A 25,974-nucleotide genomic window follows, 5' to 3' on the forward strand; every position below is an offset into this window, starting at 1 on the left:
TGGGAAGATTTGGTGGGATTCAGGAGTGCTCCTGATACACGGGTCAGTGAGGTTTTACTGTGGCACAAAGATCTGTGTCTGAGTGCTGCCCAAGGCAGGAGGCTTCCAAGTACTTGGATACAGACCTGGGAAATGACCAAGGTCTGTCTCACCACGGGATCTTTACTGGGGCCCCGAACCAGGGGGAACAAAGCTCAGTCCAGGGACCAGAAATCAGGAAAAGGACTTCTCTGAACCACAGCTCTTCCTGAAAGAGCAAGTGTGGGAGAAGGAACAAAGCCCAAAACAACAAAACTCATGAAGGCTCTATGGGTAGAGCTAAATAATCAGGTAATTATCCAGATTTTATGGCTCCTTTGTTGCTGCCTGCAGATGAGAAGAAAGAGAACAATAGAAGCAGCAAGCAGGGATGGCCAAAGCCTCTAAAATATTGATGCAGAAATTGAACATTTCTTCTGGAGATGTGAAACTGGTCTCACATGGAGCTTTTGTGCTAATAGTTGTCTCAGTCAACACGCAAATTCTTTATAACACTCCACATCCAGGTACCACTGCAGTGTAAATACCCTTGCCCAAAACACTTTGCATCTTACTGCTGCTCACACTGTACCTGGCAGTTTCCTATTTAAAACAGGATTACTTGCTAAAGGAAGCCATTAACAGAGGGCTAAAGGAAACAATCTTATTCACTGAACCAACAGTGTTGTCTCAGCAAAACAAAGCAATTAACATCTGAGTTCACAGGAAAATATATTAGCACAACAGATGCATGTGCATGTATTTTGGCCCTTTGGTAAAATGTGCTGTTTTGGGGCCAGATGTTTCTGCTCATGCCAAAGAAGAATCCAGCTGCATCAAGCTGTGAATATTTCTTCTGATCTGTCAAAATCTGCTATGAACTAGAAGAGAAAAAAACAGTGCTGAAGTTTGAAATAGAAGTCTGTTTTCCACTGGGGATTTTACCACCATCTGTATTTTAAAAGCTTTAGTACAACTTGACAGAGCCTGAAAAAGTTTGCAGCACAATAGGTAAAGCACATTGAAATACCATTCAAGAAAGGTTTCTGGTAGAGTTGAAACATATGGTAAAAGACTAGTTTTATGCATTTTTCCCCTTAAAAATCAATTTATACTTATTAGCTGGATTTACAACATGTTTAAATTGTATGGCCTTTTTTTGAAATGTGCTGCCATTATGAGCTGAACTCTCATTATTGAGATGATAGAGCAATATTGAATTACTGGGCAAACAAGGTCCTTTTTCAAAAACACCACAGCAATTGCTTTTCTCACGGTTTCTAAAACCAGGTGTTGTTTTTTCTTGCATTAATAGAATTACTATGGATTTGCACTGATGCAAGAGTAAAATCATACCATTTTACCAAAGCTATAAAAAAGGAGCCAAAATGGAAACAGAACAGCTAAGCAGAAAACATGAAAGCATCTCACAACTCCATTAAGTTCACAAACTACAACACACTTGTCAAAGCTTGGTGTTGTCCCTCCTAAAAACCATTCACCCAGCAGGACCAGCATGCTCCCACCTCCCAGGCCACCGCTCCAAAAGCCTGTAACTCATCTCACAGAAACCTCTGTTGTTTTATCCCCCTAAACCACCTCCATCTGCCCCAGGGACAATGCAGTGGCAGGAGCAGCCTCAAACTGTGACTTGCTTGAGTGGCTGCACCATTATTTTCTGGCAAGTCCTAAAAGTGATATTTTCTAACCACAACTTGACTCCTACTGGGATTCCAATCTCTCCTGGTCTACCCCCAAAATTTCAGCCTTAACCAAAAAAATTAAAGCTTCTGAAACAGACAAACATATAGATACAGCTCAAATGAAGCAGAATGCAGCTGGGTATTTCTGAACTGAGCTCAGTTTTCCATTCTGCTCTTCTCAGCTCTCCACATTCATCTGCCAGAGCCAGGCAGCTGTGCTGCCTTCCAGGTGTGCAGCACAGCTTTGCCACTGACAGGGTTATCTATTTTACAAAGAATTATGCTGGCAGTGAAAATCACAGTAGAATTGTTTTGAAAGAAGCAAGCCTCAGATGGACAATTTAGATTTCACAGAAGTTGAAAAAGGATTTGCAGGTTCAAATTATTAATCAACACCCTGCCAGGCAGGGGCCAAGAGCAATCTGCTGGTGCTGAGTTTTCTTGGACTTAGACTGTAAAATCTGGATTTTAGATTGGCTCAGTGAGGAGAAGGGTTTTTGTGCCTACAGCCCTTTGCTTCTGCAGTATCCAGGCAATGTGGATCCCTGGCTTTTAGGGGCAAGTATGAACTTAGGAATGGTGGGGTAAATTCTTCAAGGAAATTAGGAACTGGGAGGCTTTCTGAGCCAGAGGACACACTGCACATGACAAGGTTACTTCCCTGTTGTTAAATTTGTGTTCCAGCTGTAACAAGACAGCACAAACTGCCCATGGGGTCACAGAGGGCCTTCCTTTGTTAGCAAGAAAGGTGGAAAAAACTGCCCCGAAAAAAAGCAGGGGCTCGTGGAGAGTCCAACCTTTTGCTGTAACATTTCAGCTCTCCCCCGTGCCAATCAGGATGACACAGGCTGCTCTGGAAGGAAGAATTTAATTGTAATAAGCACCTAGCAGAGTGTAACAATGGTTAATCACAGAGAAGCACACAGTGGGTGCCTCCAGTCACATCAGGCTACCTTCAGCATCCTTTTGGCTTTACCTGTCAAGTTACATGCCTTCAAAATTCTTCAGGGCTAAACTTAAAATAAAAAGGGGGTGGGAGGAGAGAAGAGATAGGGAAAAAAGGGAAATTATCCATGAAGAAAATGCTAACTAATGCTCTTCTGCAAAAAAATGTAAAGCAGGTAGAGAGACAGTCCACCATTAGCTGCCTGTTTCTATAAGCACCATCACTGTCTCCTGGGGAACAGCCCCTGACAGCAGTGAGCAGCTCCTCCTGCTCTCACATCCGAAGGCCCTGAGTGTGCAGGGCTGGATGTTTCAGGTGTGAGCAGGACAAGGGCAGGGGAAGGTGAATGAACAGGACAGGACACCCCAACACGTGAGCCAGAGAGCACCTGGTCCAGGTCTCCTCTTTCCTGCACATCTCTGTTACAAACAAGTGTTGCAGGATGAAAACTGGGAGCTTGAGGCCAAAATCAAAATAGAAAAAAGAGGATATGTTCCCACAGGCCTTTGCTGAAAACAGTGATTTATTTTTATTTTATGTTTACCTTAAATGTGTCTCAGAGAGGCTGGCCACAGAAGCATCACACCACAGCTCCTGTTGCACTATATTATAATACTGCTTGTTTCCTCCTGCCAGCCACTCATCAAGGGCTACCACCAGCACAGCCCTCTGTTCTTTCAGATCTAGTCAGAAGGCAAATTAGTTGCAGCCTGATGGGGGAGTGCTAAATTTTTCATTACAATCTTTCTCTGGAGGTTTGGTGTTTAATAATTTGTACTGTATAAAATTTCACATATGGGAAAACATGGCACCACACAGCCTCTCCAGATGCCGTTTTTTTTTCCTTGCTGCTAATCATGTGAGCCCCCCAGCTAAAGAAGTGGATTTAGGGCATAATTAAAGCTTTATACTTTAATAGTAATACGGGTAAAGCTCAATTTTATTTTTGAGAGGAGCACACCACATTTGTAAATTCCCATTGCACTGAGGATCAGTTTTCACACAGGCTTTGCACCCGGGCTGCTTTGCTGCTGATATACCATGGAACATAAACCATGTAAGCAGCTCGTGGTGCTGTGAAAGGCACACACCCCTGCTCAGCCACTGCAGAGGCTCTTTAATTCCTTATGATCAGTCCAAGAGCAGGGTGGCTGTACAAGGGACATCTGTAAGGAGCCTTCACTTCATCTGCTCTGTTTTTTATCACATAATTTGGCAGGGGAGTCTCTCAGATTGGTCACATGAACTTCTAACTTCTGGAAGTTTTAGCCACAGCCCTAAGCAGAGCTGAAGTGATGTAAATTTGCTGCTGCTCTCCCAAAAGCCAGCACTCTCCTTCCCTCCCCACAGGGCTGCTGTCATGTGTGGGAATGCTGAGCCCTCTCCCAGCTTCCCAGCCCTGCTTTCTCCCTTGTTTCTGATGAGAACAGCAACCTGGAACATGCTTTTGGGATTAGCCACAGCTGCACACAGAGCACAAGGTTCACATGCTGGCTGGGAGCCCTGAAAGCCTCACTGAAGTGGGACTGCAGTGGGACCCCAGCAGGGGACAGACAGGAGGGGCAGTGAAAGGAAAGAAGAGGTGCTGGCAGAAAGGCAGGGGACATTCCTTGCACGGCTGAGGCAGGAATAGTTGTGCCATGGTCAGCATTCTGAGGACTAATTTTAATTATTTGTTGAATTCTGGTGTATAATCCCCTTAAAAAAGGAAGCACCCCAGGGATTACACTCCAAGGATGGCAACTTGGTATTTTAAATCCTTTCCCTCTTCTCCTAAACATCCTCCTAAGTAAATTCAGAAAATGCAGAGAGGAGTACAATGATCACCTTTCACAATATGGTTTTAATTCAATCCAAGTTTCTCCCATCTGCTCAAGAGACCTACACACTGCCTTAAAATGAAGTCCTTTGGTGCTATCATAGATTTCTGATTTCCCAAAGGAAAACCAGGTGATAAAGAGCCAGTTCCAACCAGCATGGTAAAAATATACACCATTCTTTGACAAACCTCATTCTTCAACAGAAAGCAGAGATTCCAGCTTTGCCATTGAGCATCTCTGTGCCCCTCCATGGTGGTTGAAAGCCAGGTTTTACTCTACCAATCACTAGCAACACTGGGTAGGGAAAAGTAAAACTGTTACCATGGATAAGCATCTACTCAGCTCTCAGAGCCTACAGTATGCTGGCAAATAAATCAAATGACCTAGAACTGAGAAATAATGACCTTGGAAGTGAGAGCTTATTTCTGTTTTTATCCATCTTTACTATCACAGCTTAAACTAAATCAACCGTGCATTTTAAGATCTATATTGTATCCTTTCAAATCTATCTGAGAATGCTGAAGTCTTGAAACACTCTTTGTTGAAATGAAGAGCTTATTACAGGTCAAAATTTCACTTGCTTTGTAACTGGTTATATGTGTTAAATCAGTACAACCAACCTCAGTGAACCTTCTCGGTGGCTATGAGACTTCCAACATAAAACTGTGGTAACGGAATTTAGATATAGGGAAGGAAAGTAAGTACTTAAAAGTGCTTTTTCAATGCCTCTGCATTCCAGTTTCACTGAAAGGTCTAGGTCCTGCTGGAGGAAGACTCTCAGCTCTGTGATGCTGTGTTTTTCACCACAGCTCCATGCAGGCTCGATTTGCCCAGTGTGGGTGGCAGTGCCACGTACCTGCTCACAGAGCAAAGTGACCTTGAGGAGCCTCGCCCATCCCCATGTCTAACACTCATTGCCACAAAATCCCTGGGCAGGAAAATACACATATGGAGAGATAATAGAGGCAAAGCCTCCATGTCAAAGAGCAGATTGGACTCTTGCCATCAGGGCTGCGACAGCAATCCCTAATTCTCCAGGACATCTGCTTATCCAGCAGAACACAAGCCGTCTGTCCAGCAGCCAGGACAGCACAGTGGCTGGCAAACAGGCAGAGTCAAGTTCTACCCCAGCTCTGACATCAGGCACATTCATCTCCACTATCATCCTCCCTCCTTTTTTTTTTCCCCCTTCCCTAAATAGAAACCAGTTCTACATAATGTCATTATGCTCAGCTTGTGAGGCTGAGTTTATCTGTGACTGCCAAAAGCACTGTAATCTTCAGCACCAAGTATGATTGCTCTGTCATCGTGCATCTCCACAGATAGCAGTGCTCAGGCTATCCTCAGAATGGGAGCAGGTCAAACCACTGATGTTAAACTCGTGAGGCCTGAGAGCTAAAGGACGAGCTGCAATATCAGTTTTTGCCAGAGGAAACTCATCCATGTTCTGATTTGTCAGGAGAAGGATTTATATCAACTTATAGCAGATAAGGAACATGGGAAATAAATACCTAAGTCAGAACTTACTAATGGGTATTATTTCTCAGATAGTAGCGAGTTAATGCTATATAGCTAGGCAACACAGCCATCCCATCCTTGATAAAGGCATAAACACATTAAAGGAATAATCCCTGTGTGACATGAGGTTACTTGTGCATTCATAAAATTTTCACTGCTTCTGCCAGCACTGCCTTTTAAAAATCACTGCTCTGTCCCAGCTTGATCAAACCCTGCAGCCCATGATCTGCTTCTCCTTCAATACACACAAACATGCAGAGAATCCCATTATAAATCCTTTTTTTAAAGGAGAAATAGAAGCCTCTTGTATCACAGACAAACCAGCAGCTCGACCTAATTTCAGTGGTTCCACATTATTTCCAGTATTAATTTATCTATCAGTTACACTGTGCCAGGAAACACCAGGGTCACACTTTGCTCCCCAGGCCCAGCTGCAGGGAAGGAAGAAACCTTTTTTCACTGCCTTAAGGACACTGAGAAAACTTGCAGAAGATCCAAACTAGAAATGCAAATTCTCATGATAAAATAGTTTAAGTTGTTCTTTTTCATAAAAGAATTAAGACCATCACTATCTTTCATTGCAGACATACATATTTAGCACATTAAGATCTCTTGAAGGGACAAGGTATTTTCTAAACTCCTGTGCAACAAGACAATTCAAAAATTGCATTTACAAGGTTCAGGCACTCTTCTCATCAATTATTCCTAAATATTGAATTGATTCATTACTGGCATGCACCTTTAAAATAAACACCCTGCTTCCTCAGAAGTTCAAGAGAGCCACACAAGTAACAAGCCAAGATTCACACATCAGGATCTGAGTTGTCAGAGCTCTGCTAACATCACTGGTTCAATTCTAGAGGGACAGTAATGAAAAGAGAAGTCAAAACAAGTACTCTTCATCACAACAGAGAGGATTACATAGAAGAGCATTATTTTGAAGCACCTTTTTCTTCTCTAAGGATGATTAATATAAAATAAAAATAGAGAAATTAACATTACATTGTCTGTATGTAAAATGGAGAGAGGGGGAAAGAGGCTATGGCTGAAAAATGTCTTGCCATCTCCATCTGCAATCTTTTCACCTCTCTGAAAATGCTATCTTGGGGCAGAAGAGAAACTTGTGTTGAAATTTCACACCAAATGGTTTTACAAGCTCCATGTTGCTCTATCAACCATTAGCAAATCACTAAAATGGGAAAATTTACCCCAACTTGTATGAATTTCCTCATTTTAGGCAAACTCTGAATGATAGTGGTTTAGTGAACAGAAAATGTAAGTGATCTAACGTTGAATATGCCTCCCTCTTTCAATAAATAAATTGCTAAAAACAAAACACTGATGCCAGTTTGTAAGATTTAATGAATATGCAGAGTGGTAAATTAATAGACTGTGCCCCAGAGCTGCTTATTTAGAATGCTGCTGTTATAATAAAATTAGGTAAATATCCAATGAAACCTCTGGACCCTGGGCTGGTGCCATCTAATTGAAGTTTACAACTTTATTGGAGATTCCTTGCATCTTATATATTTACTTTGTAGAGTTTAATAGCTGGTGGCCTTGTCTCTAACTTAATTACCAAGCAGAAAGGAAGGTTCTGTCAGCACGATCACATTTGGCTAGGCTGAAATGTCGGTTTCAGGCGTATTTCACCTGCTCTCATCTTGATTTAAGTGGACTAATAGGTACTAATCACACAGAACAAATGGGTCTTTAAAGTGAAGACACGAAATTAAAGGGCCAGGTCCTGCATGTCTTTGATCACCAGTGAGAGCAGAGTGGGGGCACCCAGTGCCCATCCAGCAGTGAGGGTAAGGACAGACAATGCACAAGCAACAGAGCCAGGAGGGCAACAAGCCCCAGAGGAAGCCTTGTGAACCATGTGTGAGCCTGGAGACATCCTGAAGGGGAGAAAACATCAGGTGTAAAAGGAGTGAAGGCAAAAGGGGTAAAGTGCCAGGTAGAATGGTGATTCCAGCCACCTGCCCACAGTTAATTCTCTCCAGGACTGAAGGAGAACAGATTTCACCTGGGAGCTGGTGCAAGGGGCAGGAGGGGGAGGTGGGAGGGTCTTGGCAGGTCCTGAGGCAGTGCATACCCACAGCTTTCACGTGTGTTTTTCCACAGTATAACAATAATCCGATGGAAAGAGTTGATTGGCAGATGCCAAGTAAAACACTTCAAAAAGATTTTAAAAGCCACAGGAAAAGCAATGTATAACTTTCTAAAAGATAAGATGGAGCATGTTCACTATAAACAAACCCACCTCCACATCCCACATACACATGCACCATGTGGCAGTCCATTAACACTCAGTGTTCCACTGATTAAAAAGAAAATTTAATACATCTGTTGGAACACAGAAACAGAATAAATATCCTTATCGTTCCATTTACTGTAAATAATACTTAAGTGCAAGTCAAATATTAGCTATATTCAGCACAGCATCATAACAAAACAGGCACTGCTAACATTATGGTCCCAAACTGTGTTACTTGTAATTAACATCTGACATATATCTGCTTTTGCAATCACCCATTACTGATTAAATGACAAGGCACAATGTCAGATGCATAATCTGATTGGTTAGTACTCAGTTACCAAGGTGTTACATTTGGAAATTGCCTGTGAATTGATTTCTTTTATTGAATTAATAAGTGTTATCATACTGTACAGAAGGCAAAATTGCTACTGAATGTGAGCGATAACATATAATTACAGAAAATCAAATCCTAATCTGCAGAGCCAAGCCAGGTGTCAACATTTTAATTGTGGTTGGGGAAGCGCAGTAACACCACAGAGCAGGGGGAGGATGGGAAGAGATCTCTCAAGTGCAGGAAGAAATACATTGCATAAAGAACCAACTTTAGTTAGGCAAGATAGCAACCTCGAGGGATGCCAACCACTCATGTGCAGAAAAATTAGACTTAATTTTTCATTTTTGACTATAACCCCACATGCTGGGACACCTGTCATGCAGACCCTAATCTACTTCTCAGTGTCTTAAAATTTGCATTTCTGGGAGAATGTTTCTGAAAGATTTTAGGAGATACACACATAAAATATGGAAATCATGCACTTCGCTATTCATTCCATAAAAACTAAGAAAACAATATCCCTTCTGTCCCCAGAAAGATCAAGTCCCTTTGAGATCATATCACAAGTTTCTGCTATGAATAAAACCACAAAGGTTTTATTAATTTTAGTAGCTTTGCACACTTTTTGAGTGAAAAATGCCTCTTCAGGCCATTTCCTAGTAGCTGTCCCTGTTAGCCTGCAAACACTGCACTAATGCAGCTACAGGCATTGAAATTGATGATGTTAAATTGGTGTAACCCCGTTGCATGGACACTCTCAAATTAGCTGGTTCCAATACATTTGATCTATCTCAGCCACTCCTAAGCCAATTTGAGTGTTCATGCTAAGGAACTGCACCACTTTAACTACACGTACTCAGAAAATGATGCTGCTAAATTGCTGCCATTTCTTTGGATTAAGGAGGCCTCGAGAGCCCTGGCTTCCCCTGGGGGATGAACCATTCCAGCCAGCACAACCAGAGACTCCCACTCTTCACTGCACATCCAAAACCTTGCCATATCCCCCCTGTCCAGGCACACTGTGCAATTCCAGTCCCAAACATCTCCAGCCCTTGCTCCTCTCTGCTGCTGCCTTCCCACCACGAGCACCGAGACTCCTTCTCCCACACCCCAGAGCTGTGCTGCTGCTTCTCCTGACAGCACAACAGAGCTGCTCACGAGCAGGCACAGGCTGCCAGCTTCTCCTGCCCTGGAGGTCTCTCCCTTTGGCAATCTGTGAATTCTGTCCTTTGGGAAAGGACCTGGCCAGGCACAAGGTGGGGGGCACAGACAGCACCAGGGGCAAACGACAAAGCTTGGTTCAAAGACCACACCACTCCCCTACTGCATCACAGCCAGCTCCTCATTTGCAAAACATCTGTTCAAATCATCAGCTTTTTCTTTTGTTCAGGGATAAAGAGGAGAGGTTAAGTCATCCTGTTGGCATACAGAGAGAGAAGTTAAGCCCCATGCTACAACAACCCAGCTGGCAAGGTATCTTGGCAGCAGGGTGGCATATAAACATTTTACATTAAGCTCGTTCCAAATTGATTCCTTTTATGCTTCTGTTTTCAGGGTAATAGTGAAAGTTTCATTCTTGAGTTACAAACCCCTGGGTTTGGCTGTGAGGTGACCAAGCCAGCGTCTTCCCAGCTTAGCTCCACCACTGGGCTTTGTGTCTCAAGAACCATGAGTGCATCTGGCACATAGAGTTGTCCAGGGTGGTGAGGAAAAACTGCAATCTAGGCAAGACTGTGCAGCAAGATGAAGTGAGGTGCCTGGGTAAGCAAAATCTTGGCTAGGTTCTAACAAGCCACCATTGCACAGAAAAGGGAGAGAGCTGCACCTCTCCAGCCTAAATGCATCTTAATTCTGTACATTGGCCAGTCTTCCAGACACTAATAAAGTTGTTGGAAGAAAAAAAAACAAACCCCAAACTAACAAACACTTATTACTGGAGCTGAAGTAACGTATTTTTAAAAGAAAATTTCTACAACATGAGATGTATGACTTGGCTCTACAGTGATCACTGTGGGGGAAATAACTGGTAGGAGTTGCTATATGCCTGAAGAATGTGAATTCTGGAGAGCAGGAGGAATCAGACTCACAGGAGAAGCCTGAACTACGGTAACAGTGAAAATCCAGCCATGTAGAAGAGAAGCCTTCTTTCAAACACTTTTTTCCTGCAGTTCAAGGTAGTGCTGGGGAACAGGACTGCAGGAGAGTGAAAGGCTCTATCGATTGAGATGAACTGCACCAACCTGGAGGCCTTTGCTGTGACGAGCACCAGCACGACCTCCACGCAGGAGCTCCGGAACAACGACAAGCAGCTAATTGGGTTTCCTTTCCAGTCACTCAATTTGCAGCCACTTCCTGACCTCAGCTTTACAACATTTGGAGCCTTGCTGGTTTAATGAGCTAAAATTCCTGCTTTCCCACAAATGGAACCTGCCCAGGTACATTTCTGTATCTTTCCTAGGCTCTGGCCACTGCAGAGCAGCAGCAGTTGCTTGATACTCCCCAGCCAACCCATTTTTTTTTGGGAGGATGCTGCCTCCACTGCTCCTTCCCTGCAGCAGGCCTGGAAGAACACAGGAGTGTCAGACAGAGCAGCACCAGGCTGCCACACGCCAAAGGAACACCTCACCCTGGCCTGATGCACTTCTTCCATTCCAAGGAGACAGAGCCATAACAGCCCAGACGTGACAGTCCCATGGCAGCTTTAGGTGATGTGAGTTATAAGCTATCCAATTCCCACTCTTCTCTTTGCCCCCAGCCATATGTTCCCACCTTCTCTCTTGCACCCGTACCTTTATGACTAAGTGGTGAGACAATTCAGGAAATTAGCCCCCCAAAAAGTAATTTTTTTTTCTCATCATGTTAGCTTTTGGCTGGTTGAGCTCTCTCCAGCAGTTATGAACACTTGGCTGAGGGAGAGGGAACATGTGGCCAGAACCATCAGGCAGGGAGCTGGAGACCCCTCTCCCTGTAAGATAGACCAAGCTGGAAGCACAGCAGAGGGCAAGCTCTGCCTGCCCTGTTTTACAGGGATCTTCCAAAGATCAGAGGAGGATGAGGGTGGAGCCCAGCCTGGTGGTTTGGAAGGTATGATGGCAAATAGACAATTAGCTGTTTTCTGCAATAATTACTTTGATTTTTGCTGTGCAAAGCCTCGGTTACAGCTACTCCAGATCTTGCTGTTCTGTGGGAGAGATTCCCAGGATGCATCTCCCTTCAATAATCTCCTGTATATTGCTGCAACGGACTTGGGCACCTACTTAATCTGTGACCTTACAGCTCCTGTCAAGCAGACTGTGACCCTCTCTAGACTTGTATTATCCATTACCAAATTTTCATTTTTATTAAACTCAGCAGAGACTTTCTCCCTTCTCCTCTAGGAGGCATGAATTTTCTTTTGTCATTTATTCCACAAATGATTTATACCAAGAGCCTGTCAACTATAGGAGGTACTTGCTTGTGCTTACTATACCTGCAAGTAGCTCTGTCCTTTCTGGGTCATTACTAATAAAGCACTTATCCCTCATACAAGCACAAATGCCTCCCTGTGCTCTCATAGGTATTTATCTGAGCACTTCAGAGTCCTCAGTGGATTTATCCTCACAGTGCTCTGGCGAGCTGGGCACTGACGTGATTTCTGTTGCACAGATAAAGAACAGGGCTTGGAGACTGAATTCAGCTCTTTGCTGCTTCAAGGAGACTTAATCTCCTGAATCAGGATGCTGGAATGATTCTGCCTCACTCCCCCCACCTGCTTCCTCTTGGGACAGCAGGAAGCTGCTCCTGGTTCATCCCACATTCTCCTTTACCAGACAGCCCCACTCCAGCAGATATTGCTGCTCCAGCCTGCAGGACAGAAGCCTTCAGCCGGGGGCTATTTCTTATTGCTGAAATGCTTATGAAAGAGAGCATCCAACCCCCACCTCCCAGCCTGCATGACCCAAATCATCACCCTCCATCCTGGCTCCCCATTCACAGATGACTCATGAGATGAAGTCTCCCTGCTGCTCAGCACCATCACTCCGCAGCCAGCCAGATTTCATGAACAACAGTAAAACAAATATATTTGTCTTGCAACTACAGTGCCAAGACAAGCAAGGAGCAAAGCTGGGGGCCAACTGTAACACCACAGATTTTGGCAGTCAGCCCTCTTTCCAGCTCCTTATATATTTTTGTCCCAACTTTCCACCTAGGTCTCCCTCTTTTTTGGTATTTCTGGGCAGATCATAACACCCACCAAAGAGCAACAAACGCCTGCGTGGCTCAGTGCTTGCCCTTGATGAATTAAGGCATCTCCACACTCTCTCCTCTCCCACTCCTTCCAGCACCACTTTATCACAGGCGAGGCTGAGAAACCTGTTGCTGCTGTGTTTCTCTTTTAAACCCTAAAGCCAACTGGCAAACTAGAATTTAACCACACAGCTGCTGAATGCAGTTACATTAATACATGGTGGCCAAACAAAACATTGCTTTTAAAATGCAATTTGCGCTTGGCACTGGACACATTGGGAAAATTCAGAGCAAGCTGCACTACAGACCAGCTCATAACCCTATGCAGAAAGTGCTTTGATGCCCCCAATTTATATCTGACAGCCTTAATGCATTTTGGAAAGAGGCAGTAGAGTAGAAAGCCTCTGCACTAATCACGACTGATGTAAGAAAACTAATTTTTGCTTCTACTTGGTTGTAAAATTGTATGTGTCCACATACCTCATTTTCAAAAATCTAAAAAAAAAAATCACAGCAAGATGGTGGAAAAAAAATTGAGAAATTCTGGCAAGTTATATTTTTTAGCCTAAGAAATCCTCCTTTATTGATCCAAAATATACCTTGGAGTTTTCTGGTGGCATGGGGGAAAGGAAGGTGTAACAAAATGCTTCCACCTGTGATTATCTTGCCTGACCCTCATGCATCTCCCTGCTGCTGTGCTCGTCTGCACAGATATTTATGGTCAATCTCTTGCAGACAGAATGCACATTTCCCCACCACAATAAAAGTTAGTTCAAAGCAGGCTGCTCCCATTGAAGTCCATGGGAGATTTTTTTCTTCCATCAATGTGAGCAGGAGTTGGGTTGGGCTCACTGAGACAGTTTGCTCCAGGAAAATCCTTACTTGTTCATTAGGGCTCAGCAGGAATAAACACAAAGAATATTTTATTTTCATTGGTAACTCCCATTCCCCAAATAATTTGAAATGAATCCTCCAATTTAATTTCAAGCTGCTTTTCTGCTGCGCTTGGTTGCTGAAGGAGAAAAGATTCTGGAGAAAGCAGCACAGGTGAATTACATTTGCTCAACATTTTCAGCATTAAATAATCTGCACATAACTCAGGCTCACTTGAATGGTACACTGCACTGACCTGACATAAAATATAGCTCTGCTAAGCCAAAAAAGATAAAACAGGGATACCTCCATATTTAAAGGAGAAACAGTGAAGGATTTCAGACTTTAACGAGATACAGATGCCGACCACTGAATGAATCACTCTGCCCATAATTAAAGAGTCTTCTGATGTCTGAAGACTCTTCCTGTCATGAAAACTCTTGGATGCCATTTCATCTCCATCCTAAGCCTGATTTCAGACTGAAAGAGGGGAATCCAAATGTTGATGTCACCCCAGACACCACTTATATTCTCCATTTCCCTTTTGAAGAACTTGGTATTAATTTCTGTCTATTCGGGTTTTATGTTTTTATAGGTCTTCAGGCACCCTTAGAGCTAGACAGGAGATATGAAAAATCAACAATGAACCAAGGAATTTCCAAGCATCATGCTTCAGCATTTCATAATGCAAACCAGCATTTAAACTAGAGATTTAACCAGTATTTAAATCAGGGAACTCTCTCACTAACCCACAGTATAAAATCAGAAAATTCCACTTTCATGTACAAGAATACAACAAAAACATTTTACAGTTTTGTTGATGTTTCAACTGTAACAATTTAAGGATCCCAGGCAAGTGAAAGTCACAAGAAGTTTGAGCTTTATTACTATTATTATCCAGCTGGGCTACCTGGGGGTAAAAATAAAAAGAAAGGAAAAAGCAGTGTCCAGGTACACAGCCTTTACATGAGATGCCCAAAGCTTGTGTCTTACCTGATAACTTGCATACCCAAAAAAGCCCCTTTTTTGCCAATTAGGTTGGAATTCTCTCTTTTCATTTACTTACCATTACTACTCCCTGGGCATGAATAAATCTCTCAGCTTTTCTGCTATGACGTAAAAGAATGATTTAAAAAATAATAAATAAATCACTCCTATCTTGAGCTGAAATATCACCTGAGGGTCCTCCTGCTTCACTGCAGCTGCAGCCTCCCCAGGGAAGCTGGTCCCTATGCTGAACCAGCCCTCGTGCTGCAAATTTCTCCTCATGTCTCTTCTGGCAGCCTGGATCCTCCTTGAACACTGATATTCAGAATGAAACGTACTGCACCCACCACCAGAACTGAATAAAGGGAACTAAGTGCCTTGAATATTTTCTAGGAAACCATATTTCTATTTTGTGATGATTTTTTTCCCCCTACAAAAAGATGCCATTGCAGATCCCAGGGTATTTAGTGATCAAGCTCCCCAAATGCTCCACTCACACTTTATTTTAGCATTTCTGGTCAAAGAGGCACCTGACCACTTCTAGTCTTTTACAGTTCATTGCTTCTTTGCTTAGCACTGCTAAGCTGGAACCCACCTTTTTCTATTATTTCTGATTATTTCAGATTCTATTTTTCTATTCTTTCAAATCCCCTGGATCCTGGTCCTGAACTTGGCTGTGCTTGTACCTGTCTCAGCTTGGCATGACCTGCAGGGTAACTGTGATCACTAGAGTGTCTTCCAAGTGTTAATGGAGATGGAGAATGCTGAGAGAGCTCCACCTCTTCCAGGGACTGCTGCCTTCCATGTGCTTAGAAACAACTTCATCATCTTTATCATACTTTCCTGAAAAATATTCCCTAGGCATTACAGGCTTCCCAGCCCACAGCTCCTCCCTTCCTCCCTTTTTGAAAGATATCCCATTACATTTTCTTTTCTGCAGTATTCTCAAGCCTCATTTGTCCTCCACAGATTTTCAAAGATTATCACTAATGGCACTGAAATCACTTAAGCCAGTTTTCTAACTATCGGGAGCTGAATTCCTCCAGGCTCTGCTAAGCATTCAAACCTATTCCTTCCCTCTTTTCTGAGAGCTGGCTGCAGCTGACCCTCTGAGGAAGAACAGAAGGAATAAAAAAGTCATTTGGTACTTCTGCTTTCTCACTTCCATCTTCTGAGAGCTTTTCCTTTCCACTGAGCACTGGACTAACTCATTCCCTGGCCCAGCTCTTGCTGCAAACACATGCATAGAAACCCCTCTGGCTGCCCTTTTTGTCTTTTGCCAATTGTGGCTCATTTGGACCTTGGCTTCTCAATTTTCCTTGCATGTTCATGATAAAATTATTCTCAATAGTTCTACCTACTCTCCAATATTTTTATGTTGCTTTTGAGTTTCAGGTCATTAAAGACCCTGTGATTTAGCTAAAGTAATCTTTTGCTATGTTTCCCATCTGTCCTCTCCATTAAGGGAGTTCTACTTGTGCATTGAATTTGCTTCTCTAAGAAACCTTTAACTCTCCCAAACTTCCTCTTCACTCAGAGCAGCTTGCCAAGACTGCAGCTCTGAGCTGACTGAAATCCACTTCCCCGAAACCCATTGTCTTCCCCATGCTGCTCTGCCTACTTTCCTTCTTAATAATCAGCAGTCTGGCAATCCAGAAATGTTTTTGTTTTAGAAAGGCTATTCAGCCCAGGTGGACTCATTTCCTAAATTTCCCAAGGACTGAATTCCACTTACAGATCAGTTTGCATCTGTTCTGCTTTGGGTTCTGGAGATGAACAAAGGTGTACTTCAAGCTCTTAAAAGAAATTTTCTTGCCAAAGTATTACAGCCAAATTTGTCCTGTTACAAAGCATTGCCCCAAAATAGAGGAAGTGGCAAAGAATGAAGGGAGGGGGTTTAAAAAAAAACATTCTCAGATTTTTCTAGAAGGACAAACAACACATCCTCCAAAGCATCTGAATCTTCAGCTCAGTGTCCTTAGAAAAGGCTGCAGAATCCGCCTTGCTGCTGGCAGAAGATATAATGAAGGATTTAAGTACAGGCTGTAAAATTCTATGTGCTGTCCTAGATAATTTATACCTTTCCAAATGATGCCTCTCCATTGCTCAGATACAGGAGATCACCCTGGAGGAGTCAGCCCTGACCCCAGTCCTCTCAACATCTCTGCACAGGGGATACTCACATCCTGCAGCCGTGCTTCACTCACAGCAGCAGCCCATGGGAAACAGGGACTTGGGCAGAGGAGCTCAGAAAGAACAAATATTTTTATAGCAGCCCCCTAACACTTCGAGCAGGATGGGAAGACGACAGCATGTACAAGGGAGCCATTGAAAACAGCACTGCTCCTGACGTGTGCTTGGGAAGATATCTGTTATCTGGGGTTTGCCAGCTGGCTCCTGTGTGCACAGCATCACCCTGCCTTTAACTCTGTTTGCTTTGCCCTTCCCTCAAACGCAGTCTTTGCCCTGCACAAAACCCCCTCCTGCTGTCAGCTGTGATTAACCAGCCCCAAGGAGCCCCCTCCAGCCAGGCTGCAGCAGGGCTGGCCCCACAGGAAGCACAGCTACCCCAAACAATCCCCCAGCAGATGAACACTGCACTGAGAAGGAAGCAAACTCTTTACCCAGGTCTGGGTTAATCCCACCATCCTTCCCAACACCAAATCTGTCAATGGCTGCCTTTTGCAACTTCACATTGAGCATCCCTGGGAGCACCTGCACCCCATCTCCAGCTCCACCTCATCCTCCAGTGAAGCTGAGTCTCCTGCCCCACTCCTGAAGCCCAGTTATCACCCAGAAGAAATCCTCCCTGACCCTTGCAGAGAAGCAGGAGACATCAGCCATAGGAGTAAAGGAGTATAAGTATGGTACAAACAATGAGTTATCCACAACCTGAGCCACACTACCAGCCTAATGTCTGCTCCCCATTAGTCCATACAGCTTCTCTGGATGTTTTAACCTTTATCTTAAGACAGTTGAGGTCCTTGCTCCTGTTACAATCTTTGGCCAAACTCCACTCCTAAGAACATCTGGACACTGTCAATTTGCCCTCTCATGCAAATTAGGACCATTACATTCCCTTACAGAAGCTGCATTTCTTCAATTAATTTGCTTTTACCCAACTATCTGCACCTCCATCAAACATCCTAAGCTCTCTATATCAATATTTGGGTTGCCAGTTTATTTCTCTTTCTAGCTTGTTTCCATTTATGGTGTGCTTCTCCATTTAATATTAAATCGACAGTGACAGATCACCACCCTTTTTCTAAATTCACTAAATGGTTTAATAATATAATTTTGAGAAACAGATTTGTGGCTCGCACGCACACACCAAGGCAAAATAAAGATGACAGCGCATTTGAACAAGGCAGCAATAAAACAGTGATAGTAATAAAGAATAAAAATGCTATATCAAGTTGCCATGGGAACCAGCATTCAAGGACTCCAGGTAACGTTGTAAAACATGCCACTGAGCATAAAGCAGCTAAGCAGGTTAAGAGGTTATTTATTAGGCTGCGACACGTTGCGCAGTGCCCTCTGGTGAGAGCGCAACAGAGGCACAAACGGGCTCAAAACCAGGCACAAGATCCAAGGGTTTGTGCCCCTGGAGCATCACCCAGGCATGGCGATGCCCAGCTGGGAAGGAATGGCACGGGGGGCACTGAGCAGGGCCAGGCTGGAGCAGAGCTCGCAGGGTGACACCAGGACATGCACCCACAGCTGCTGTGGTTTGCCTCCCGTCCCAGCCTCCAGCACCACAGCACCCAGGGAGCACCAAGGGCTCCAGGAAACAGCTCCACAGCTGGGACGTGCCAGCCTCTCCAGGGCTGCTTCTCCTGCTGAGGGTCACGGGCCAGCTAAGATGAAAGCCACAGCAGGTATGACTAAAGCCAGTAAGCACAATCCTTGGGCACAGCGTGTTTTCTTAAGGACTCAAAGTGGAACTTGTTCCGTGCCCAGGAATTTCGCTAAAATTAGCAGCAGTTCTCCACATGGAGAGGTTCCAAACCAGGCTCAGAGTCCCTGGAGCTCAGGGACATGCAGCACTGCATGAGGAGCACAGAGAAATGACTCAACAGGATAAGGAGCCCATGAGCAAACAGCAAAAATCCAATTCAGTAATTCAATTCAACTCAAGGTAAAGCCAGCCTGAGGTGTCCCGTCCTACACAAGACAAAAATACACAGATCCCAATCAAAGACAAGACATCCTTGAGCATCTTCACAAGGTAGAACAGCCCCCACACACATCAGAGGATGCTGCAAAGGCTTCTGAGTGCCAAGTGCTCCCCTGCACCCTCACCATCACCCTCCAGGCTCACGGGGACATGTGGCTGATGGCCATGACTGCCAACAGCAGACATAGACCCTGCTTCCAGGTACCATTAGTTAACATTAAGCATTTATCTGGGGGAGCAGAATAGACTGCTTACAAATATCACAGCACAGGGTTTTCTCTTTTTTTTTCCCTCAGGCCTTTCTGTAGGAAAATCAATACAAAATCTAGTTAAATGATTTTGAATAAACACTGTTAACGTTTTGTATAGATTGGCTCCTCCAAAACTGAATCAGAGCTAACACCATCCTGATCCATCATCCTTCCTGCTACACCTAAAATAACAGAAATCATAACAGAGAGAGGATGATTTTTAAGTCTGCCAAAACCTGCTAAACACAAGGCATGGCTGGATTAGCTTTTTCTATTTGCAAAGCCTATTTAGCCTAATATTCTGCAGTGCTTTCCATGCAGCTTTCCTGTTGGGATGAGGGTCAGTGCATGCCCAGCCTGCCTGCACTACTCTGCCTCCAGCCAGCTCCCAAACCCAGCACAGCTCTGCGGCTAGCAGCAGATTTGGATTTGTCTTTAAACCCAGAAATACTGCTGGGAGGTGGAGGGGGGCTGGAATATGAAACCCATCTCTCCTTGTTTTCCCCTGCACCGTTAAAGCTGTCAATTCAATTCTCCTCCCACTAAGTGGCACCAATGCACCGCAAACCACAACGAAAACATCTGTACAGACAGCTTATAAATAAATATTCCCCTGTCTTCTGAGCCTGGCCCGCAGCAGGGGAAATCAAACAAGCAGGGGCTGCGTGTGGGAAGGGGTGGTGGGGCTGCCATGGGCCAGCTCAGCCCCAGCACAGCCCTCCAGGTATGGCTCTCCTCCCTCATAAAACCTTTAATTACCTTTCCATCAAGGAAACACAGCTTACAGGGACACAAGGAAAGAGAAAAAGTCAAAGAGGTAATGTTGTGTTAGTTGCACACCCAATACCTGCTCTCTCTTTGGGAAGAAAAGCAGGGCAGGGACAGCAGCAGACATTGAAACCCGTGGAGTGTGGAGCCAAAGCCAACCCAGAGTCCCTGCAGTTGAACTGCATGCAATCCACACCACAAATCACACCCTGAATGCCAGGCACTGCAGTTTTTCCTCAAGCAGACAGCCCTTGTGAGGCCCTTTTGTTCAGGACTGCCCCAGTTCCTGGCTGAATCACTGGAGGCTTTGCCCAGCAAAGCCCAACACTTGTGCTACTGGACAGCAGGTATGCGGGGCAGAAACAGCTTTGCTGTAAATCAAATCTACTGCAAAAAACCAAACCTATGGCTCAAGCTTACTGTAGCTGGGAAAAGGTTATGAAATAACAAGCCCTATTTCTGTTAACCATCAGGCAGGAACAGAAACTAGAAGGGAAAAATGTCTAGCAAATATATTTTCACTGGTGCTCTTGTGACAAGTGGCAACTAGCCAAAAATACCAGTACAAATGCCAACAATGAGCAGTTTGGGACATCACAGTTACCCTTGTCATGGCCTGTCCTTTGGAGGAGTGATGCCCCTGGTCCCTCCAAAGTGTGGAAACAAAGCTGTGTGTTGAGCAAAGAGCTGAGCAGGGCCTGGACAGGAGCAGGGCCCAGCAGCAATGGACGATTGGTCTCAGTGGTTTCACCACCATCTGCCTCACATTTGCTCCAGCAGAAAGCTGCTAGAAGACAGCAGCTCTGTAACACATTCCCATGCAGGCCAGCCTGGCCAGACACACAGAGCCCAGTGCTGGGAGCTGACAGACATTGGCTCCTCCAGCCTGGAACTGCCTGTGGCTGACGGCCACCACACTCCAGACCAGACATACCAATCTGCCCTCCCAAATTAGCAATATGCAGTGGCCACAAAGGAATAACTTGCCTTCATCTACAACAGAGCTGAACAACCACAATCACCACCTTTTTATATGGCAAGTCTGAGCAGTTACCCCTAAGGGGAAGAAGATATCCCTACGGAGAGGGGAAAAGAGTTCATAGGCACCTCCTGAGTTTGTTTTTAAAACAACACTCACAGATGTAGTACTGACACTAAACCTCCTGTGCACTGAAACCAAAACAGGGAATAAAAGAATCCCCTTGGTCTTGAAGCATTTCAAATATCCTGCACTAAGCACTGGGGCATCAAGTCACTGGCCAGGGATGTTGACTTGCTTTTTATGCTCCCTCCACCTTTCCCCATGCAATAACCAACAGCAGATTATTCTGTTGTTTGCAGTAGACTGAAGTAATTAAGCTTAACCCCAGTCCTGTGGGAGTCCCAGAGAAGGTTAGTGATCCACAGGCATGACACGCTGTTATTTATAGCTGATTAAGTTCTATTTATCTACATTTAAATGTTGCAGGAGATGGGAAGAGATCCCAAAACACATCTGTGTCTTATTAGAAACACCAGCTGTGTGTGGTAGCTTAAAGTTTGCCTTCCTTGAGAGGTTATAAGGAAAAGAAAAACCAACCCTGAATAACTCAAATTCTTCACTGTAGCTAAATAAATTGGTGTGGTTTAGTCATAATCTTCAAGATGTAAGCCTGCCATCCCATGCAACTGACCTGCTTCTGGGGTCAAACTCGAACCCAAAATTAGCCAGGCCGCTTTGAAGCTGTTCTGAGCACTGTAATTGCATTTAGTTTTTACTGTAAGACTGTTCATGCCTTAAGAGACATGAGAAAGGTGACCAGCAGGTCACAAACCAGATCTTTAGAGGCATAACTTCTGAGCCTCCATGCATTTCGTAACAGCACTGTGGTTTCACTAGTTAGACCCTCCTCATGAATGTGCTCCATTTTCACACACACACAGAGGAAGACAAGCAAACTGAGGGGATGCAGTTCTGTCAGCAGCCTTTCCTCCAGACAGATGTGGTGCTAGGGCCCACAGCAACCACTGAGACTGGTATTAAAACCTTTGTGCAATTTGAGTTACTGCCTTTTTGGTGGTAAAGAACAGTAAAAGAATTACTTGCATGTAGGATATGGAAAGAGTTTCAAGAATAGTATCATCATAACTCAGAATCAGGCTCTAAAGGAAGGGACCCCACTGTCTTGTCACTATTTTCACCAAATCAACCAGAGGTAATTCAGAGTTTACCTCCTAACTGCCAAAGCAGAATGTGCTGAAGGAAGCAGTAAGCTGAGATCTCCTTCTGTAAGAAGTCCTAGTTGAACCATCTAGAGAGCAGCAGGGGGATAGAGCAGGAACATCCAGATTTCATGGCTGCAGAACTGTAACTCTCCCTAGGACGCTTCTTAAGAACCAGAAGAATGACATCACCTTTGCCTTTTCCCACTGCAAACCATTTGTGAGCTGCAAGACCTTTGTGGGTAAGTTCCAGCCCAGAAGAGCTGGCTGAGTTTCACTTTCAGCATCACCTGAAATGGAGCTGAGATTCAAAATGAAACTTTAAGGTAAAAAGCAAAACTTCTGAGTTTTGCAAAGAACGCTTTGAAATGCCTCACACCTTGGCTTTGATACCTTCTTCTTGCACAGGAACCAGTGAGACTGTGTCCACAGGAGCTCTGTGAAACTGCATCTTGAAGGGAAGACCCACAAGGGCCACTCTCAGCCAAGCCAGTGACTGCAATCTTCTGATGGATGATTTACTGTCAATCACCCCACCACAGACCAAACTGCAGCTCACTTTGCAACCCTCACCCACAGCTTGGCCTGGGGGGTAAAAGCCACCCTGCTCTCCCCGGGCAAGTTCTCTCTGAGCTCCTGGCTCTGAGCATCCCATGCAGTGCAGAGCTCCTGGCTCTCTGCAGCCCCAGCCCACATCTACTCGAGGGATGCAGATGTTAACAGAGCGTTAAACCTCAAATTGGAACATGGCAGGAGCAAGCCTGGGATATTTCCAGTTTCCCCTAGGAAGGCAATGCTGCCAGCTCTTTGTTTTCTAGTGAGGCATGTGATAATTTGGCATCATCTTCTAAGTTCTGAAATTTGCTGGAACAAAAGAAATGTTGAGCTTTCATTAAGAGGAAAAAACAAAGTGTACAGTCTCAAGTCATAAACACAGACTTGCAAACACAGCCCATGAGTGCCTGAATACAATTAAGAAGACTCTAAACCAGTGCTCATTAAGTATCTCGGTTGCTGGATAGCTTATTTGTTCATTCTTATTATTTGATTAGATTTGATCACTCAAATAGTTTGGAGTGGTATTTTTGCTGTGGTTCATCTGCTGCCTCCTTTACAACCCAAAGGAATTCAGGTGGTCACCCTGCAGTGATATTTTAAAACTGATGTTTTGAGATATACTCATATGGAGAACGACCAATCCCTCAAATTTCATTTACTGGTGCTTTTACACAACATGTTCAGCAGTTGCAGGCAGGCATGAGCATACATTCAGTAAATCAACTCCCAGAAAAGTTCCTCCCATATTATAGGAAAAATAGAAGCATTTCAGTTTAAAAACAAAGGAAAAAAACCCAGCAAAACCAAAGCCAACAATGAAGCAAAGTCTGGTTATTCCAGAGTACAGCTTCCCCTGGTACTTTGTGTTGCAATTATTGACATATCCCCAGATAGTCAAACTTATGTGGTCCAAAGTTTTGTTGTGAGCTTTGTAGAACATGTTGTGCCTGAGCCAACTGGAGCAGACTTTGTGTGTTATCAGGCTGACTGACCAGGGGAACAGGGGACACACCACATTTGCTACTAAAGGTGAAAAAAAAATCATCCAGCTACACAAACCACAACCAAATGCAAAACCAAATTCAAGCACAGTACAAGAAGCAGGCTCGAGTTGCAACCACCCTGACATGTCAAGACTCTTTGGTTGGATGAACAGTAAAAGCAACCAAGATCAGGAAGCACCAACACCTTCACTTCTCTGTAACTTCAGCTGTAGCTGAACACAGCTCCTGGCAGAGCCACACCTCATAACCACAGGACAAGAGCAGCTCCAGGTTCACACAACGGCAGTAGCAGGATGAATACCTGTCTTACAGCAGCAGTATTTGTTCCTCATGCTTTTTTCATAATGTTTTAACTTTATCCTTTGGCTGGACAGACTAAAAACACATGAGTAGAGATGGAATGCCTGGGCACACTGTTTTACTATTAATCCTAATAAGCAGAAGCAGAAATCTGAAAGCAAACACTACAAAGGGTTTTCACCACAAAAATTCAACCTCAATTTCCATTTGTTAACCATAGCCCTAACAACTTCAAATTTTTCCTTGTTGTACTTATGAGTTCCTCTGCTTCCTCCTTTCAAATTATATTTACACAAAAAACAAACCAATCGGAATTATTCTGGAAAACTAAGAAGCATATGCTTTCAGATGTGCAAGAGCTGCTGATTGCCTAATTTATTAGAAGAAAAAGCAGAACCAAAATGCAGCCATACTGCCATACCATATAAATCACCTTCAATAGGAACTAGACAAAAACACCACACTGGTTCCTGTAACCCCGTTTCTGTCCCATTCATTGCATGTAGATGGAATCAGTTCAACTGGAGGCTTGTTACTAGTCTGTATTTAAAAATATCCCCACAAAATCACAAACCCCAAGAGATAAAACAGCCAAAAACAACATGAAGAACACAACCATGCTGCCACATGCACAGTGTAGATTTTTAAGGGCTGTTGTTTTACATCCCCATTCAATGCATTGCTGTAAAGGAACAGATTGCTACAGGAACTTTGGGGAAGTACCCAGCAGAAAGCTCCCAGCCTTTGGATCCCCACAGCGAGTGACACTGCCCTGCCCTGAGCCTGCAGTGGGATGGGATGGCAAGAGGGGCAGCAGTACCTTGTTGTTGTTCTCTCCCTCAGCATTCACCTCCACTCCTCAGCACGGCTCCCTCCTCCAGCACATTCCCCAGGAGCGCTCAGAAGAGGCTGCGTGGCTCAAAATAAGGAGGATCTAAACCAACAGCTTAAGCACTTAAACAAAAACATGAAACAAAAGAAGAGAAGGGGGGCGGAGAAAAAAAAAATGTAGTGGAATAAATCCAAGTGTAGCTCTTGCAGCTCAGAGCCCCTGGCAAGTGCCAGCAGTTTCAAAAGAGCTGTAATCTCTAAACTCTTATCAAGGTTTTATCGCACTCCAGTTCTTATCTAAACCAAACAATCACTAGAACAGCAGCTGATAAGGCATCCTGACAAGGTAATTTCAGCAATTTAAATCCACTGCTACAGCCATCATACACTGAGAATATTTTAACACCCTTTCCAGTTTAACCTCTAATCTCTCTTCCTCTGTTCTTTCCAAACACAAGGCCAGTTTTTCTCCCCTGCAGCCAGGCACACTTCCTGCCACGGCTGCTGTCACAGGCAGGTGCCCTTTGAGCTCTGCCCAGCCACCAACGCCGGCTTGCTTCATCAAAAGGATCATTATTGTCCCTCTGAACTCAAGTGGCCATTCTCCCCAGCTTGACAAAGGTCCCGTTAAAAGTGGTGGCTGCATCTGTCACAAGCCGCTGTGTGGGAGAGGAGAGGGAAATCAAAGGCAGCAAACACGAGGCAGGACCAGCCCCGGTCCTGGCGTGACTGGGTGTAACACAGCAGAAATATGTTCTTTGTAGTCCCATGGGATTTCTACCTAGAACATCTCACCCACAAGGCAGGATTAGCTCAATGGCTCATCTTCACTGGCCAGAACACCCAGTGTCTCTTTCTACATTTCTTCTTTCCATAGACTTTTTACATCAGGCTAGACTTTGCTATATGGGACATCTGAAAACACTCATTCATGCTAAATGTAGCTGGCAAACGACATACAAAACCAAAATAAAACCAACTGCCTCTACTGGACAGAAGCATCAGCCCATCTGATGCAATTTCCTCTGGTCACTAGACACTGCCTTGACACAATTCCTAATTATTTCTCTCTTTATGCTGGAGCAGAGAAGTGATATTAAGCTACTAGGACATTGCCATGACTCCAACGCTAAGCAGCCTATATCACATAATGTTTATGTACACAGGGCAGGGCAGAGCAGCTTTAGAACCAAA

General features: G+C 44.2%; 1 protein-coding gene across 21 annotated transcripts in view; it reads right to left on the reverse strand.

The window, feature by feature from the left end:
* The window catches only part of FBRSL1 (fibrosin like 1), a 502,054-nt gene that overhangs the window by 295,889 nt on the left and 180,191 nt on the right, over positions 1–25,974 (reverse strand). For 2 of the 21 annotated variants that reach the window (XM_064392681.1, XM_064392680.1), the window contains exon 1: positions 24,770–24,914. The exons of the other annotated variants lie outside the window; for them this stretch is intronic. The gene's annotated coding sequence lies outside the window, so the exon portion shown is untranslated. Of the gene's footprint in view, positions 1–24,769; positions 24,915–25,974 lie in introns of those variants that run through there. 21 annotated transcript variants of the gene reach the window in all.

The sequence above is a fragment of the Passer domesticus genome, chromosome 17, assembly GCF_036417665.1.
Source record: "Passer domesticus isolate bPasDom1 chromosome 17, bPasDom1.hap1, whole genome shotgun sequence".
In the NCBI taxonomy this organism is placed as follows: Eukaryota; Metazoa; Chordata; class Aves; order Passeriformes; family Passeridae; genus Passer; species Passer domesticus.